The sequence below is a fragment of the Anolis carolinensis genome, chromosome 1 (assembly GCF_035594765.1).
Source record: "Anolis carolinensis isolate JA03-04 chromosome 1, rAnoCar3.1.pri, whole genome shotgun sequence".
NCBI classification, from domain to species: Eukaryota; Metazoa; Chordata; class Lepidosauria; order Squamata; family Dactyloidae; genus Anolis; species Anolis carolinensis.
In genome coordinates, this window is record NC_085841.1 from 123177057 (window position 1) to 123194395 (window position 17339).

The 17339-nt window shown below is 39.7% G+C and overlaps 1 protein-coding gene across 47 annotated transcripts in view; it reads right to left on the reverse strand.

Moving 5' to 3' along the window:
* Positions 1–17339, reverse strand: part of rims1 (regulating synaptic membrane exocytosis 1) — a 333818-nt gene that overhangs the window by 143916 nt on the left and 172563 nt on the right. The gene's annotated exons all lie outside the window — the stretch shown is intronic.

Sequence of the window (17339 nt, forward strand, 5' to 3'; positions counted from 1 at the left end):
GTAGCATTTTAAAAAAATGTTGTTTGAAAATTCCCCAAAATTAGTGGATGGGTCAAACATTATGAAACTTGATAGGCAAAGAGTTATGAATATTTGCTTCCATTCTGGCAAATTTCATCTCAATAGCTTTAAAAATTAAGCAGAATGAAGCCTCTGAATTTTCCCAATTTATAAAAGCATTGGGCTGAAGCAGACGTTTCTCCAATAGTACAATGCCCGCTTTAAAACTACAATTCCCAGATGTCCCAGGCCCTCTCTCCTCTTAACTTTCTCCACCCCCTTTTGTCCTCACTTAGAATCATAGAATCATAGAATAATAGAGTTGGAAGAGACCTTGTGGGCCATCCAGTCCAACCCCACTCTGCCAAGAAACAGGAAATCGCATTCAAAGAACCCCCGACAGATGGCCATCCAACCTCTGCTTAAAAGACTCCAAAGAAGGAGCCTCCACCACACTCTGGGGGAGAGAGTTCCACTGCTGAACAGCTTTCACAGTGAGGAAGTTCCTCCTCATGTTCAGGTGAAATCTCCTTTCCTGTAGTTTGAAGCCATTGTTCCATTGTGTCCTAGTCTCCAGGGCAGCAGAAAACAAGCTTGTTTTCTCCTCCCTATGATTTCCCCTCACATATTTATACATGGCCCTCCTCATGTCTCCTCTCTCTCCGCCTTCTCTTCTGCAGGCTAAACATGCCCAGTTCTTTAAGCCGCTCCTCATAGGGCTTGTTCTCCAGACCCTAGATTATTTTAGTTGCCCTCCTCTGACCATCTTGACCAAGCTTTCATAAGGTATGTGAATTCTTGGAAGATATGAGAAGTTTAGAGAGAGGGAGGGAGGGAGGGGGAGAGGGAGGGAGGCATTTGACTGTTGGACTCCGATTGTGGCTTGATTCCCCACTCACCCACCCACTTGGGCAAGTCACACACTCTCAGCCCCAGAAAAGCCAATGAAACAGGAAATAGTACTTTCAAACCAGGAACTGATTTCCTTATTCAGAGGCTGATGGCCATCTGTCAGGAATGATTAGATAGTGTACTATGATTTCTGTTCCTGGTGATAAATGTCATTTCCTAATTGGTTCTGTCATAGAATCATGGCAAAATTTATGACACTGCCTGAACTTTGTCTTTGCGCGGGGGGCATGGAGCACATTATGGTTTCCTGGGACACAGTCCACCAATTTAACAAAGTTTCAACCACAAAAACAAAGTTTCTGAAGAAGAACAATGACTTTCAAAGTAAAGACAACCCAATTAAACAGGAAATAAGCCTTTCAAACCAGGAACAGATTTCTGCAATTATTAAAAAATGGTTTATTATAAAAGCTATGAAAAATTGCCAAAAATCAGAGGATAAGGGGAACGTTCTTAGTTTTGGTGAGCTAGCAGTGTTAAGTGGGTTCTACCACTGTACCAAGTTTGAAGAAGATAGCTCAAAAAATGAGGGCGGGAGAGTCCTGTAAAGTTCCCCCAGTGCTGTTTTTGGCCATTGCGTATGCGTGTCCACCATTAACGAATTAATTTTGAATATTCCGAATATTCTTAAGTTTCAAAACTTTTTTGGTCCAAATTTCAGAAGTAGTTTCAGAAACGAAGCACCAGCGCCCCCTACTTTAGAAGCGAGTTTAGAGTCATTTTTATTCACGGATCGCTCATGCCTACTTTCTACAAAGTCTTGTGCCATAGGACTTCATGTTCCTTGCATTATATTGTTCATTATTCAGGGTATAAACATGTTAAATCCAAATCTTCTAGAAATCTTATGGTACTGTTTATTACTACGCTATTAGATGAAATAATGTTCATTTAAAGTAGATTTCAGTTTTTTAGAACTTCTCATTTACTATAAATACTAAGTTGTTGTTGTGTGTCTTCAAGTCATTTATGACTTATGGCAATTTAAGGCAAAACTATCACAGGGATTTCTTGGCAAGATTTGTTCAGAGGTGGTTTGCTTTTGCCTTTTACTGAGGCCAAGTGGGTTTCTATGGCCAATCAGAGATTTGAACCCTGGTCTCCCAGGGTCCTAGTCCAGCATTCAAACACTGACTCACTGACTCAGTGAGTACACTGACTCACAGATACAGTACATCAATAATGTGCTTAAAAGGAAAGATTAATTCCAGGTTACTCAAGCTAAAGAGTAAATATGAACAAAGGTGCTTCATTGCAGGCCCCATCTCTTTGTTTGTAGCAAGGATATCTGAGCACACAGGCATCTAAAGCAGTAGCTATTCTTTCACATGTCATCAGCTTGCAGTCCCTGACAAGTTTCCAAGAAATAACAATTAAAACTAATGGGTGCAAACATGGTGCCAGTGCATCTTACACTGAACCAAGACAATTACCAGCCAACCATATCAAACAGTTTAGGAAATAGTATTTTGGCCTTCATCTGAGATAGAATTGGAACTGCTGTATTCCTTCCCCTTATGCAAACATACTGCATATTATTCTAATTATACACATTATTCCAATTTGCCTTCTGATTATGCACCCCCCCCCCCCATTTCAGTTACAACTGATCTGAGAAAACCAACAATAAAGTGAAAGATGTAAGACAGAGAGATACTCTTACTGCCTCCTTCATCTTGCCTTACATGCTTTGTCAGTGTGGCCCACTCTGTTTATTCCTTCTTCCTTCACTTCTCCTTTGACCTTATCTCACAGGCAGGAGGGAAGCAGGGGAAGTGGTGGAAAGTGGGGGAAAACGTCCTTAATAAAGGGGATGCAGCCTACCCTGGCAAGATCCGTCTTCGGAGATAGCCAGCCATCCCACAACATTTCCCTGCTTTCCTCTGCTTATTGTGCTATCTTCAGTCAGGAGTCAGGGGAACATCTTACTCTTGAAAACAGACTTTTCTCTTCATCTTCTCATGCTGGCATGTCAGATTTCCACACACAGCAACCGAAAGTGGCTGTGCATCATGGGAAGACCTCAGTGGAACTCTGTGATGCCAGCATGAGAAGATGGTGAGAAAACAGGAAAAATTTAGTGTGGGATAAGGTCCTTCAGTGTGCCCCTTCCTTGGTTATTGTACTTTGTCACTCAAAGCACTCATTTCTCCCCCTTATACCATCACTCACCACCAGTTGTATCCCCACAATGTATTTTCATGCCTGCATCACTTACTTTCCTTCTCTTATGCTTGAAGCACTTGTGCAAACTTGGGGGCGTTATAACAATTTCATAGATGATTGACTCCTACAAGGGCTATGGCCTTACAAGGAGGGAGGGAAGGAAATTGATCGAGCAAGTGAGCAAACAAGCAAGCAATTTTGGAATCTCTGTGTTAAATCTGGACAAAACCCAGCCAAGCTAGGGGTATAATAACCCTGGCTCAATTCTGAATATTCACTCCAAATTTGCTCTCTGTATAGGCAGTCCCCAGGTTACAAACATCTGACTTGCAAACAACTCACAGTAAAGAACAAGGGTAAAAGAACAGGAAGTGAAAAAAAATCTCCTTCAGAAGGGAAATTCACTCTTGTAAGAGTTATTATGGAGAAAGGGGTTCTCCAATGAAGCTTGATCACCAATCCTAGTTTCCACAACAAGCCAATTTTTTTTTCAAAATCCAATTATTACAAGAACAGAAAGTGAGGTGAAATCTACCCAAAGCTTATATGTGGCTAGCATTACACTTTGCTAGCATTACACATACCTGTTCTGACTTACATACAAATTCAATTTAAGAAAAAAAAACAACAGAACCTATCTTGTTTATATATCTATATCTATGTATATCTGTATCTAACCCATGTCTATATTTATCTATCTATCTATCTATCTATCTATAGATAATCCATCTTTCAAAGTGAAATGGTTGCAATAACCTCTTAAAGCTGATGAAGCTCTGTATAAATTGTACATTTGTACATATACAATATATAAAGGTTATTTTGCTGTTAGGAGTCTTATAGTATGGTATTCAAGAAAAGACAAGCCTGATATTTGTGTTAATTGCTCGTCAATTTATTTTTCTAGCATGTAATACCAAATAATTCAAATTCAGACCCAGAAAAATGCAGAACGAAAGGTGGCTGAAATGACTACCACGGGCCAAGTTCCATTATGCTTTTATTCTTCTTTCGACCTGATTTGACCCTGTGCAAACAAATGGTAGATTTTATATAATATTTAATACTTCTCTAATGTAGCCACAAGCAACACAACCTAATCCTTATCATAATTTTCTAGGTCAAGCTATGATTAGGCTCATGATGGCACAGATGAAGGAAATCCAGACAATACGGGTTAACATTTTTCATTGTTCTCATAAATTATGCAGGCCAGAGGAGTGCACAAGATACTCATCAAATGTTTTAAGTCATTGAGGACATTATGCTCATTAATAAAAGACACATCATGTTTCGCTACAAAGAGAACCTTTATCAATGCTTTAAGTTATGGGATACCTTCCAGAATTGTTACAAAGTTCCAGGAAGTTAATATCTGCTTGGTTCAGAGTTTGAGCTTCTCCTGTCCTGTCCAATCCTCTGATTTGGGTTAGATGAACCATATTGATGTGATCTGCTGTATTTTTCCTAATCCAAATCTAGGAATGATGCTACACAGGCAAGGGTAATCCTATATAATGTTTGGCACTGGTATCCCAGCCTCATTTCATCCAGGTTTCAACGAGTAAATGGGGCTGCAAAAGCCAATGACTATCAGCATGACCTTTCAAATATGTTTGGCATGGGATTTGTTTTTCTCTTCCATTCCAGATTACATCTTTTTTGCTTCAATCATGTTTTTAAAAATGTTTTCAGCAACTGTTGCCCCGCAAGACTAGGGGAGCATTAGTGTTGGTTGGCATTAGTCTTGGTTGTTAGCTAAGATTCTAATGATAAATTCTATGCACTGTATTATTTTAGACTTCCAGGACTATGGATGTGTTTGCATGCAACAAAAAGCCAGACTTCACTAGAATTCTGACAGGGAAGTTATATGCTGTTCACTCACTCCTGTCACAAGCAAAAAAAACTAAATATATCACAGACTTTCCATCCATGGTCAGCTTGCTTAAATCATGCACCTTTGCCCACCTGTCCCCTGAGAAGCCAAAGAAATAAACTTAATTTTGTCAGGAGAGAAATGGTCCTTAGTTGTTTGTTATTTTGGACATTATGGTTATTCAGATGCCACAATAAGAAAAATATGGATGAGGCATGCAGTTTATTTGACCCTTCATTCTGGATCAGTCAGAATCCTAAAGAATCCTGGCTCACTAGTCTTCGTAAACAAATCCCTGTATCATTGTTAACATGGCTGGCTCCATTCTGGCTGAAAACTAGCATGCTTTATGTTCAGTTACTGTCTTGCATTCAATAAAAAAGAAATGGCTCCATGCTGGCTGAGGAGTAGCGTGCTTTATGTGCAGCCACTGCCCTGCATTCAATAAAAAAGAAATGCAGATATAAATGATCTGAAAACGAATTGTTTTACGAGTGCAAAATTGCAGGTCTATGACCTGGAAAAAACATACATTGCAGTATCCCACTGCCTTAACAGGTATTTGCTAATTTCCATATCAGATTTGACAAGACTGGAATCTAAGATCATTTATGATAACAACTGATATGTCCTTCATAATATACTGTCCTTACTTATATCAAAGATGCCCTTTAGAGCCTGCAGAAGTTCCTCAAGCATCCAGACCCCCCCCTACCCAATTTTGAATTTTTTTTTACTGCAAACCACCTAAAACTGCCATCCTTTAAAAATGTGATCCTTTCCTTTCCCCAATCCCCCAGAGATGCCCAAACCTCCATCACATAATCCAGAATAAAAAAAAAATCAGTTTAAGAAATCCAAAATGGAAGAAAAATTGCATCACTTCGATTGCCTCTGGTATGCACCATAAGGTTGGAAAAATATTTTTAAAATTGAAAATGACTGAAAAATTAAGAAGCAAGCTAAAATTATTATTATTTCCTTTAAGAATAAGATTAATAAAGAATTACACCCCTGATATACAGCTCAACTGGGTTGCCAACATCAAAGCTGCCTTATCCATATGTTCTAGGTAAGATGCAGCCACAGGAAATTCTTGAAGATAGTGGTTGCCAACCTTTGGTCCTCAAATACAGGGTTCAGGGTTTAGGTCCAGCCTATCTTTGCAATCTCATCTTTCACTATGAACCTGCACCTTCTTGGTGGTGGCCCCACGGCTCTGGAATTCCCTCCCCAGAGAGACTAGATTAGTGCCCACCCTGGCCACCTTCCGGAAAGATTAGAAAACGTGGTTCTTCCAATGTGCCTTTCACTAATTGGTTTACATATTTGACTTGGCCTTCAAGCCCTATTTAATATCTAGGCTTTTGCACTTTATCACCAGCCCTATCCCTGGAGTATATTGCTCAAGCCCTAGCCTGCCTTTTAGCTTGGGCCATATCTACTGGGCTCAGCTACTGGTATCAGTTGTTGTTGAGGTTATGTTTTTAATTATGGTTTACATGTTTTTATGTGGTTATGCCTTGTATTGTAAATGTATTTTATGATGTGGTACTTTAATTTTTGTTTCATTCGGCTTGGTCCCCATGTAAGCCATCCCAAATTCTTCGGGGAGATGGGGTGGGATATAAGAATAAAGTTATTAAGTGCTGGTCATGCCGACTGGAGTTTCTGAAAGCTGAAATCCAATATGTCTGGGAATCTATGGCTGGTACTATTCTGTTGCTGATGTCTAAGCTACCGCACTGTAAGTCTTCTAATATGCTACACATTGGCTTAAACGCCTATTTCTTCCAAATCATCCTGCATGCCTCTCTGGTATGTCTGCACTATCTGGTTTATTCCACTCTGAGATTTTTGTCTCCGAGTGCTTCCCTTAATCTCTCTCTCTCTCTTCAGAAACTAGCCCTTCCAGGTTTGCAAAACATTTCAGCCTCTCTTCGGGTGTATCTATACTGTAGAATTAATGCAGTTCAATACTCTTTTAATTGCCATGACTTAATGCGATGAAAGCCTGGGGTTTGTAGTTTGATGAGAAATTAGCAATCTTTGGCAGAGAAGGCCAAAAGTAAAACTACAGCTGCTGTGATTCCATAGCATTGAACCATGGCAATTAAAGAGGTGTCATACTGCATTAATGGCTCTTTGTCATGATTATATTCATGCACATTCTAAGTCAGTGATTCTCAACCTGTGGGTCCCCAGATGTTTTGGCCTTCAACTCCCAGAAATCCTAACAGCTGGTAAACTGGCTGGGATTTCTGGGAGTTGTAGGCCAAAACACCTGGGGACCCACAGGTTGAGAACCACTGTTCTAAACGATGTCCTTTTTCCAATTTCACGGGGGTACTGTTGCTTTCACAGGGCACTGTTCAATGAATACAGTTTAATGCTATGGAATGCAACCTAAAACACACTCAGGAAGATCTTGCTCTTGATCTTATAGTCCTGGACAGACATTTCCAACCATGTAGAGACATAGGATTTTCAGTCTTCTTGGGGATTGAGTTGGCTAGTTTCCATTTCCTACCTTAAAGACAGTCCACTACCTTCCAAGGGGATATTACATATTTTGCTTTTTCCTCAACATGAATTTGGATATCTCTCTCCTAGGACGAATAGCTACAATAAAAATGAATATCTTATCTAGACTATGCTTCTTGTTCCAGAACATTCCAATTGACATCAAGGAAAAAGAATTTACGAATTGGAATGCTGAACTTAACGAAATTTATTTGGAGAGGGAAGAAACCGAGAATAAAGATGAAAAATTTACAAGACACCAAACAAAGAGGAGGACTGGCTCTCCCAAACCGAAAATTATACAGGGAAGCAGTTATATTGATTTGGTTAAGAGAATGGATCCATCTTGACAATCAAAGTCTCATCACTCTGGAAGGAGATAGTTTAAAATTTGGTTTGCATGCATACTTAATTTATGGGAAAGTGGCAGAAGACTCAAACTTTAATAAACACCCAATTAGGAAAACTCTGATGAATACTTGGAACAAATATAAAAAAAAATTAATAGAAAATTACCACAATGGACCTCGATCCAAGAAACTTTCAAACAAAGTGGAAATTCAAAGGGTAGTAAAAGATGGCCAACATATGTGGAAATACTCAAGAAAACACAAGATAACTTCCAACTGAAATCAATGATAGAAATAAACCAGCAGGGCTACAACATGAACTGGTTTGAATATGCACAAATACACCAACAATATCAAAAAGATGTGCATACAGGATTTGAAGAAGAAAAGACAGACCTTATAAGATACTTCAATCAACTATCTAAGCTCTACAGTCTCCTGTTAAAATTACACACAGAAGATGAATATATCAAGGAATGTATGGTAAAATGGGCCAAAAACATTGGCCGCTCGATCAGCTTAGATGAATGGGAATACCTCTGGAAAGTAAAAATAAAACATTTCAGAATCTATTCCCTTCTAGAAAATTTCTACAAAATGTTTTATCAATCCTATATGACACCTGTTAAATTAGCCAAAATGCAGCCACAATTAAAAAACACTTGCTGGAAATGTAAACAAGCAACAGGATCATTTTTTCACATGTGGTGGACTTGTAAGAAGGCAAAAAACTTTCCTAACTTAAAGACCGTCCACTACCATTCAAGGGGATATTACATATTTTGCTTTTTCCTCAACATGTTTCCAGTGTCCTCCTTCCTGCATCCTCTACCATTTTCCTCCCTCCTTCCTTCCTCTCTCTTTCTGTAGTTCTCTTCCTACCTTGTCCCTCACTTTGGATCATTTCTCCCATTACTCTTCTTTCTTCCTCTCCCTGACTGTTTTCATTTACTTCACTGCCAGTAAATGTATATGCTTTGTACACTATAAGAAGCATTTTAAAACATTGTTGGAAATTATATATTAAATAGATTTCAAATCTGAAAAGGTTTTATGTAATTTGGCAGTGAATTAGGATGTATTACAACAGCAGATGAAATATTTATTAGCTAAAGAAAATGTTTGTATGAAATGGCAGGTAAAGCTTGCATTATACAGACACCATCTAGTGGCTGATTTAAGATTAGATATAGCAAAATTATATGAGTTGATTTAGTTAATGCCTCCTTCTTATGGTTGTAAAGATGCACATTTTAGTAATATCCTTCTTTTCTAACATCAAGTCCACTTAAGGGGTACTGTTTTTTCAGAGTGCAAGACACCCCCACCTCATATACTATAATAGTAAATACAACATATGTAGACCAATTATTAATGTCCACAAAATAATCACACAATAATTCTTAAAAATCTAACACTGAATATGTATTTCATGCTTTGCCCTGATTCTCTAGGATATCTTTACAGTAAACTGAACTATGGAAAATCAGGATGTCTCTACAATCAAGTTATGAACCAGTTTGCACATACAACTGAACAGGAATCCTAGGTTAAAACAAACTGGTTTCAAAACCATCACAAAGCAGGAGCTCCCCAACTTTGGTTTAAATAGTTGTTAGATACAGAGGTTTGGAAACTGTTTTGGTCCAGGGATCAAAATCTAATTTTGGAAGGTTTTCAAGTTCCAAATTCTAGCAATGGAGGGAGTCTAATTTTTATAAAGGACTTCATCACATGCAATACAATCAGTATTTCTACACATTTAAGAATTGGCAACCCACAGAGCTCATCACGTGATGCAAGCTTCAGCTGTGGGTTCCAGGTATTTCACCATTCCTAAAGTGTGGGTTTTTCTCACAATTCCTAAGTTGATTGAAAACTTCTTTTTCAATTCCCTGTGTAACATGTGATAGAATCCCTCCCTTGCCCATTTGGAAATAAAATGACATTGTTATAAAAGGAGAAGTCGAGATGGGCGGCATTGTTTCCTTTCTTCCATCATTATGTTTTGGGACCAAGGAAGAAGAAATGGTAATAGATCTCTTTTCAAATGTAAAATAAATAGATTTCACTTTTTAATTGAGAGAGATTTGTGCTTATAGTCAATGAAATATGCCTTATACTTCAGGGGATTATTATGTCATCTTCACCTGTCTTTTATGTGATGGCAAATCAAATGGATAAATCTCAAAGAAAGTGGAGAAAAGGATTAGTTGTGATAGGGATAGGAAAATCTTCCATTTAATTTCAAATTGGGGTGTGGCGAAGCTAAAGAGAAAACCAACAATCTGAAACATTTTAATTATCCTGTGGGATGAAGTCCTAAGTTTGAAATTTTCACACCAAGCACAGAAGGCACTGCTCAATTCTTTAAAATATGTGCATAGGGATGGACCAAATATGACAATATGAGTACTTTCAAGCCATCAAAGCTTGGCTAAATTCTATACATTCCTTCTTCTTGGGAGTAATTTCCTTTTCAACAACTTCTTGGTCTGCAAACAAGAGTCCCGTTTCTAGCACCTTTTGAAGTTCTTAGTATCATCTCATATCCAACACCAAAAGAAGCTTGTGTCAAGCTGGAGATCTTCTGAAGAACATGTGGTCTACAGCCAAAAAAATTCCTCGTCAAACCAGGCCATGGTGAGATAATACACATCTCTAGTGTATCCATCAGCAACCATCCATTTTAAATACATAGATACTTTACAACTTTCTTATTCCTCTGAATTATTGCCTTCATTAGCGAAATGTCACCCTAACTAGCACCTCCACATGATCAACCAAGGAGATTCCACCTGAACATCAGGAAGAACTTCCTCACTGTGAGAGCTGTTCGACAATGGAACTCTCTCCCCGGGGCCGTGGTGGAGGCTCCTTCCTTGGAGGCTTTTAAGCAGAGGCTGGATGGCCATCTGTCGGGGGTGCTTTGAATGCGATTTCCTGCTTCTTAGCAGGGGGTTGGACTAGATGGCCCATGTGGTCTCTTCCAACTCTACTATTCTATGATTCTATGATTCTATGAACCAATTAATGTTTTTTATCTCATGGATGTAGACAAACTGCTCTCTCCTCCTACTCCCAACTAAGAGACCCAACCAAGGGCAGATGAGTGGGGTAGATAATAATCAATGTGATACCTGTAGTTATTCCAGTTTATGGCTAGAAATAAGACATTTCACATTGTGTCCACATTATAGCTTAACATGAGCTGTCAAATATTGCTTCCCCCTTCATATGTGTTTATGTTCTGTAGAAAAGATGGTCAAAGTTTACTGGGACACAAATATATGTGGGGAAAGAAGATTCATAAGGCAGATCCTTTGAAAAATTGTTTGCTAAGATTGGAATTCAAGTCTTAAAGACTATCCTGTCTTGCTCTGGAAAACATTACTGTCAGTAGTATGGAGATAGTGACCTACTAAGGTAAATTGAATGCTCCCATAACATTTCATCCTTCCCTATAATCTCTTTGCTTCAGATTCTTTCTTTGTTTCAAACCTTTCTAAGGTTATTGGGAGACATTTAAAAGTATCATGTACGTAGCTAAACACTTCCACCTCTGTCCTGTCCATATACTAATTCAGCCAACCTGTTGGGTTTCCCAAGGGGGGAAATCTTGCCATAGGGGAAACCAGAGAGTAACAGCTCTACTGTAAGCTTGTTGGACTGGACAGATCCACCGTTCTCTTTCCCCTGGGCATTTTTTGATACCAACATTCTACTATCATCTTCTACCTCAGATCATAAAAGTTGAGCTACAGCTTCTTGTCATAGCCCAATCATTAAGTATTCTTCATAGCAGTCATAGTTCAATCTTCCTATCTGACAGGTATCTCTCAAATAATTGCTGTCACATGCTTGTCCCTCAAGGTAAGGATTCTCTCCTGGAAGGTATATGGAGATTAGATCAATAGGGATGGGTATTCTGCGTACATATGAGAGTAAAGTGTTCAGCCCAATCAAATATCAACATACATTTCTAAGAAGTATCAATTTCAACAGAACAAGCAAATGGCCCTCTGTTTTTTGCTAGGCAAGCACCTCATCCACAACCCTTTCTTCTTTCACTGTTTAACATTAATAACCCATTTACCTAGAAAGGCACTGTTCTTCTGAGTCTAATTTATGGAAAGAAGGAAAGGCCAACAAGTCCATATGATGCATGCAGTATATATTCTTCCCATACTAGGGTCACATATTCTTCTCCAACTACTCTGTTCTCCCATCAGTCAAGTAGGTAATTCTCATAAGTGATTTTTGCCTACTGGAGATGCAGATGAAAGTATGGTTAAACATAACAATAAGAAAATAAGTTTCTCTAGCCTTACTTAGTCTTAGTTTTGGGTTGAGGATCAGAAGAGGCAAGTGCTGCAAATAAACTGTTTCAGCTTATGCAATACAAAGAATACGTTTTGAGATATTTAATATAATTTATACAAAAGGAATCTCTGACACATAGTTTCCTCCCTTCAAGTCAATATTTTGGATTTAAGAGGGCAAATTGTATGAAATAATCGCTTATTCCTCTTCCCAAATCAATCTTCTAGGTTGGGACATATGCAATGTGTTCCCACATCACATCATAGTCTGCCTTCTGAAGCGAGAGAACCAACTATTTTCTACAGAGAGATAACAGTTTATCTAATTTAATCTGTTCTGTTTCAGGTTTAATTTTCCTATCTAGGAATCTGACATATAAGAGAAAGAACAGATTTGACACACTTATGACATGACCTAAACCAGATGGCACCACTGAGTTCGGATACTTTACACAGACCTCCTGCAGTTATGCAGCATCAGTAAATACAGTCATGTTTCCACGTTTCACAGCTCTTTTCTGTTCTAATAATCAAAAGGACAATTACAAGTCATTACTAGCACATTGCAGCTGTTTAATATAATGTATACATGGTGGCAGCCTCTACTGCTGGGATTACATCCACCAGGCAGTTTGTAAGTATAGGCATGATAACTTGCTAGCTAAATCACCTAGTCTGGGGAAAAATCTATGAAGCTGTCCACAGCTGCCAAACTAGGGGATAAATCTCTACACCCCACAAAGAAGGAAAAACAGACACATTACCTGAAACACAGAAGACACTAAAAGTGAATTTTTTTCATCTGAATTTTATAAAAGCATTTTGATTCAGTTTATCAAGAAATGTGGATGGAAGAAGAAAAAGGATGGAAGCTATAGAATGAAAAGAAACAAAATAGGAAATAATTTGGAAATACTTGCAAATGTAATTTTAAAAGGTTTAAATCTAGACTTATTCATCCTTATAGAAAATCTATTGATATCAATAGGATCACAGTTAGACGGAATTGGGCCTTGTCATAAGACAAAGTGTCCTGCTTCACCTGGCATTGCAGCGAAAGGAGAGGGACAGCGAAGCAAATCTGTCACCCCATGCACAACTCCATTGATGCTTTCCCCATCACACGGCGGGAGCATCGCCCTCCCAGAGGGGACTTGTGCTGGCTCCATTGTGGGAAAAGTTTCCGGTAACACTTTCACCCTGGTTGGGAGTGGGGCCTCTGCCGGAAGTTACACAACATCATGTGATGGCCAGTATGGGGCTATGTCCAAAAGATGGGGTGAAAGCATTCTAGGATGCTAATTTCTCCCCATCTGATGAGGTCCTTAGGTAACATATATTAACTTAAGCCTCATTAATTTTCTCCTACTTTGACTATGATCAATCTGGATCTAATCCCAAATGTCCTTAAATGAGAAAGTAAAAGGCTATGGCCTCAGATATGTTTCTTCCTTTCTCAGCACAATTACACTCTTTAAATGCTCCTTACAAGCTTTAGCAACTTTGCAAGGTCAGTCCTCCCACTCCCACCCTTCCAATCAACCCCAATTCCATCTTGCCAGCTTCTAGTTGATCTTAATAGTTCCTTCTTTTATTTTTTTATCATTTCTAAATACATGTTGCTTGTTACTTCGTGTTAATTCTTAAGATATCCAAATGTACTGGTGAAATTGCCAGTCAGAAGACCACTTCTTTGGCTCCATCCACATTGACATATAATGCATTTTGAAACCGCATTATATGGTCAGTGTAGACTTGTATATTGCTGGCGAAATGGCACGGGCTCAGGGGCCATGTGAAGAAGCTCTAAAATAGTTTGCAGTTTGGCCTATTAGATGATTTTGCATTGCAGTGGTGAAGAATGTGTGGTTTTCTAGATGATGGGTTCTGATGTCTATTATCCCTCATCATTAATTTCACAGGTTAGGGCTGTTGTGAACTGTAATTTCACAACTGCTAGAAGGCACCTGTTTCTCAGTCTTGATATTTTGGGTACCTGTGAACTATGATACTTAATAAACAAAATCATGGATGTAGAAACACCATTCTGCAGCTGGGGCTCATTGAAGTTTTCTTAGAGAAAATCCAGGACATATCTTTGTGGCAGTCTGAAGCCTTTTGCAGATAAGTTTGGGCATGAGCAATGTGATGTAAAATGAAAGATAAGTTACTCAGTTCTCCAGAACCAAAAAAGGATGAAGAAATGTTCATACAGTGCTACACAAGACAAGAATATTGTGGTAGCTGAGAACTGCCTTCAGATTTTACACAACATTTTCTATATCAGGAAAAAAAAACCTAAACACATAGCACACTACAAAACTGAAACCCTGCATATTTCATCATTAAGAATTTAAGATCAATAGCTTGCTTTTAGATAAATAATTTGTGATAGCTGGAGAAAACACAGAACCAATCTATGGATGATGACTCAAAAGAAAGTCACACTGAGAATTCAATCAGAGTTATTTTGTAGGATAAAAATCATGTGCATGTGCCTTTAAGTTGCCTGTTGATTTATCGCAATCCCATGAATTTCATAGGTATTTTTTTTATTCAGAGGAATATTCAGAGGCAGTTGGCTAGTTCCTTCTTCTAAAATATAGCCTATAGGACCAGAAATTTGTTGATGATCTCCTATTCAAGTTGTTATACCCCAGCCACCCTTGGGTTCTGAACCTGATTCCGAAATGAACTTTGACCAGGATGAAGCTTATTCTGACTTTTTACCTAGTTCACAGAGCTCTTTTCAATTACAGACCCCAGCTGTGGATAGTTCAGATGCTTCCTTGAGAGAGATACTGAAAACATTACTCCCATGGTAGAACCAGATGTCCCGAGTTCTCCAGGGAATGTATCCTTTAACAGAAGGGAGTTTCTGCATCGCCAGAGATCAGAAAAACAAGGGCTTCGAAGGAGTCAACGTTTGGCATCTAGAGGAGATAATGGATAGGAGATTCCTTGGGAACCTTTGGGGAGTTTGGTTTTCCTTCGCTGTGATTAGATCTAAGTTCCATAAAAGTGTCCTACACTGTGAACAATTTGCGGTATCAACGTAGTGATCTCCTGAGAACACTTCACCTATTCCAGTTCCCTGATTTCACCAAGCCAAATCTCCTGATCCTGGCGGCCAAGCCGAGCCGACTCCCGATTTAAACCAGAGTACATTCACGTCCTTGCCTTGTTCCTAAATCCAGACTGCTTTTAGCTTCGTCTTGTTCCTGCCTTGATATCAAAGACTTCCTAGTGACTTTGGACCTTGTTATTCACTCTTGCTTTCTTGTTGTTTCCCCACTCAAGAACTTCCCAACAGTTTTGGGCGTGTTTCAGTTTCTGGACTTTGGACAATAATATTGGACATATCTCTTCAACTCTTTGGACTAATTCATACCTTATTATAAAGGACTATTGCTCACTCATCCTTTCCACTTTTTTATTCCTGAATTTATAATTGTTTTAATAAAGATATTATATGATTATTGGTCTTTGTTTGATTTCCAGTGCCCACGCTGCCTTGGGGTGCAACACAAGTACTAAAATGAGCTGATTTTGCTTAGCTTCCAAGATCAGACAGGATCTGGTGCCTTTAGGGCAGGGGTTCCCAGCCTGAAGTCCAAAACAACCTCCAAGTGTTTTGGACTTCAGCTCCCAGAATTCCTAAAAGCTGGTAAGATGGCTTGGATTTCTGGGAGTTGAAGTTCAAAACACTTGGAGGAGCAAAGGTTAGAAACCATTGCTTTGGGGTATTCCAAATTTCACAATAATACATTACAATGTGGTAAATTCAAAGTTATTCCACTCTAAAGCAGTGGTTCCCAAACTTATTTGGTCTACTGCTCCCCTTCCAGAAAAAATATTACTCAGCGCCCCCTGAAAAGGGGGGCGTGGCTCCTGCTCAAGAGGGCACAGCTGAGCCTCTCCCCTAGTGCAAGATACAGGGCTGGGAGGTGGAGGTGGAGGGGAAGGTGGGTGGGGCCACAAATGGGCGGCCAGGACTGGGATGGGCGGAGTTATGAGCTCTGAGGCACGGCTGAGCCTCTATCCCTGTCCTGTGGCGCCTGCCAGGACACAGGGGGCGGGGCTAGAGGAGGGGGCGGGGTGTTTTCCCAAGTTCCTAATGGGGCTGAACCTCTATACCCTGCCCCCATGTTCTTACAAGCACCTCAGGGGAGGTATACAGAGGCTCAGCTGTCTCGCGCTCTTGGGAAGAGACCCGGCCCCTGCCCCTAGCCCCGCCCTCTGTGTCCCAACAAGCACCTTAGGAGAGGTATAGATTCTCAGCCCTGTCTCGGGATCTTGGGAAGAAGCCATGCCCACTCTTCTAGCTCTGCCCTGTGTCCTAATAGGTGCCTCAGGTGCTCAGCCTTGTCTCCAGCACTTGGGAAGAGGCCCTGCCCCTCCCCTGGCTCCACCCCCGTGTCCTAATAGGTGCCATCACTGCCCCCCTGGGTCACTGCAGTGCCCACCGGGGGGCAGTAGTGCCCACTTTGGGAATCACTGCTCTAAAGACAGGACATTATGCAACTGGGTTGGCACAACACAAGAGTGCTCTTTCTCATATCCTTACACAATATCTTTTCGCCATTGGTGGGGAGTAAAATGGGCCGTCAGCCTTTTAGTACAAGTGTGTAGTGGAGGTGCTGCTTCAAGTCTTGAGATCCAGTTATTTAAGGGTCTAATGGTCATCATCAATACCTTGTATTAAGACTGGCACTGTGTTGGCAGCCAACACAATTGCCTTTTCAGACCACAGTTATGGTTTTTATACAATATTTTTGATTCTATTTCATTGCTTTGTGTTCACATATCAATTAAGGCTTCCTGTGAATAACTGTAGCCATAGAAGTAAAAACATGTAATAATACTTTTGAAATGAAATATCTGCAGAATTTAAAACCACTTGAAACACACCTATTAAAAGAACAAACAGTAAAAACAGGATAGCATATAATTAAAGAAAACAGATCCTAAAAGACTGTTGGAATACAATAGACAAAATGAGACATAAACTAGCATCTCTCTAGAGCTTGGAGTAACCACCAAGAAGGTCCCTCTCCCACATACCTACCAGTTGTGCCTGTATGGATGATGAGACTAAGGACTTTATCTGATGGATGTGGGAAAGTGGAGGGAAGCTGATGGAACCATCCTTCTTGTTCCCTACTGTCTTTCCCTGTCTTTTGGGAT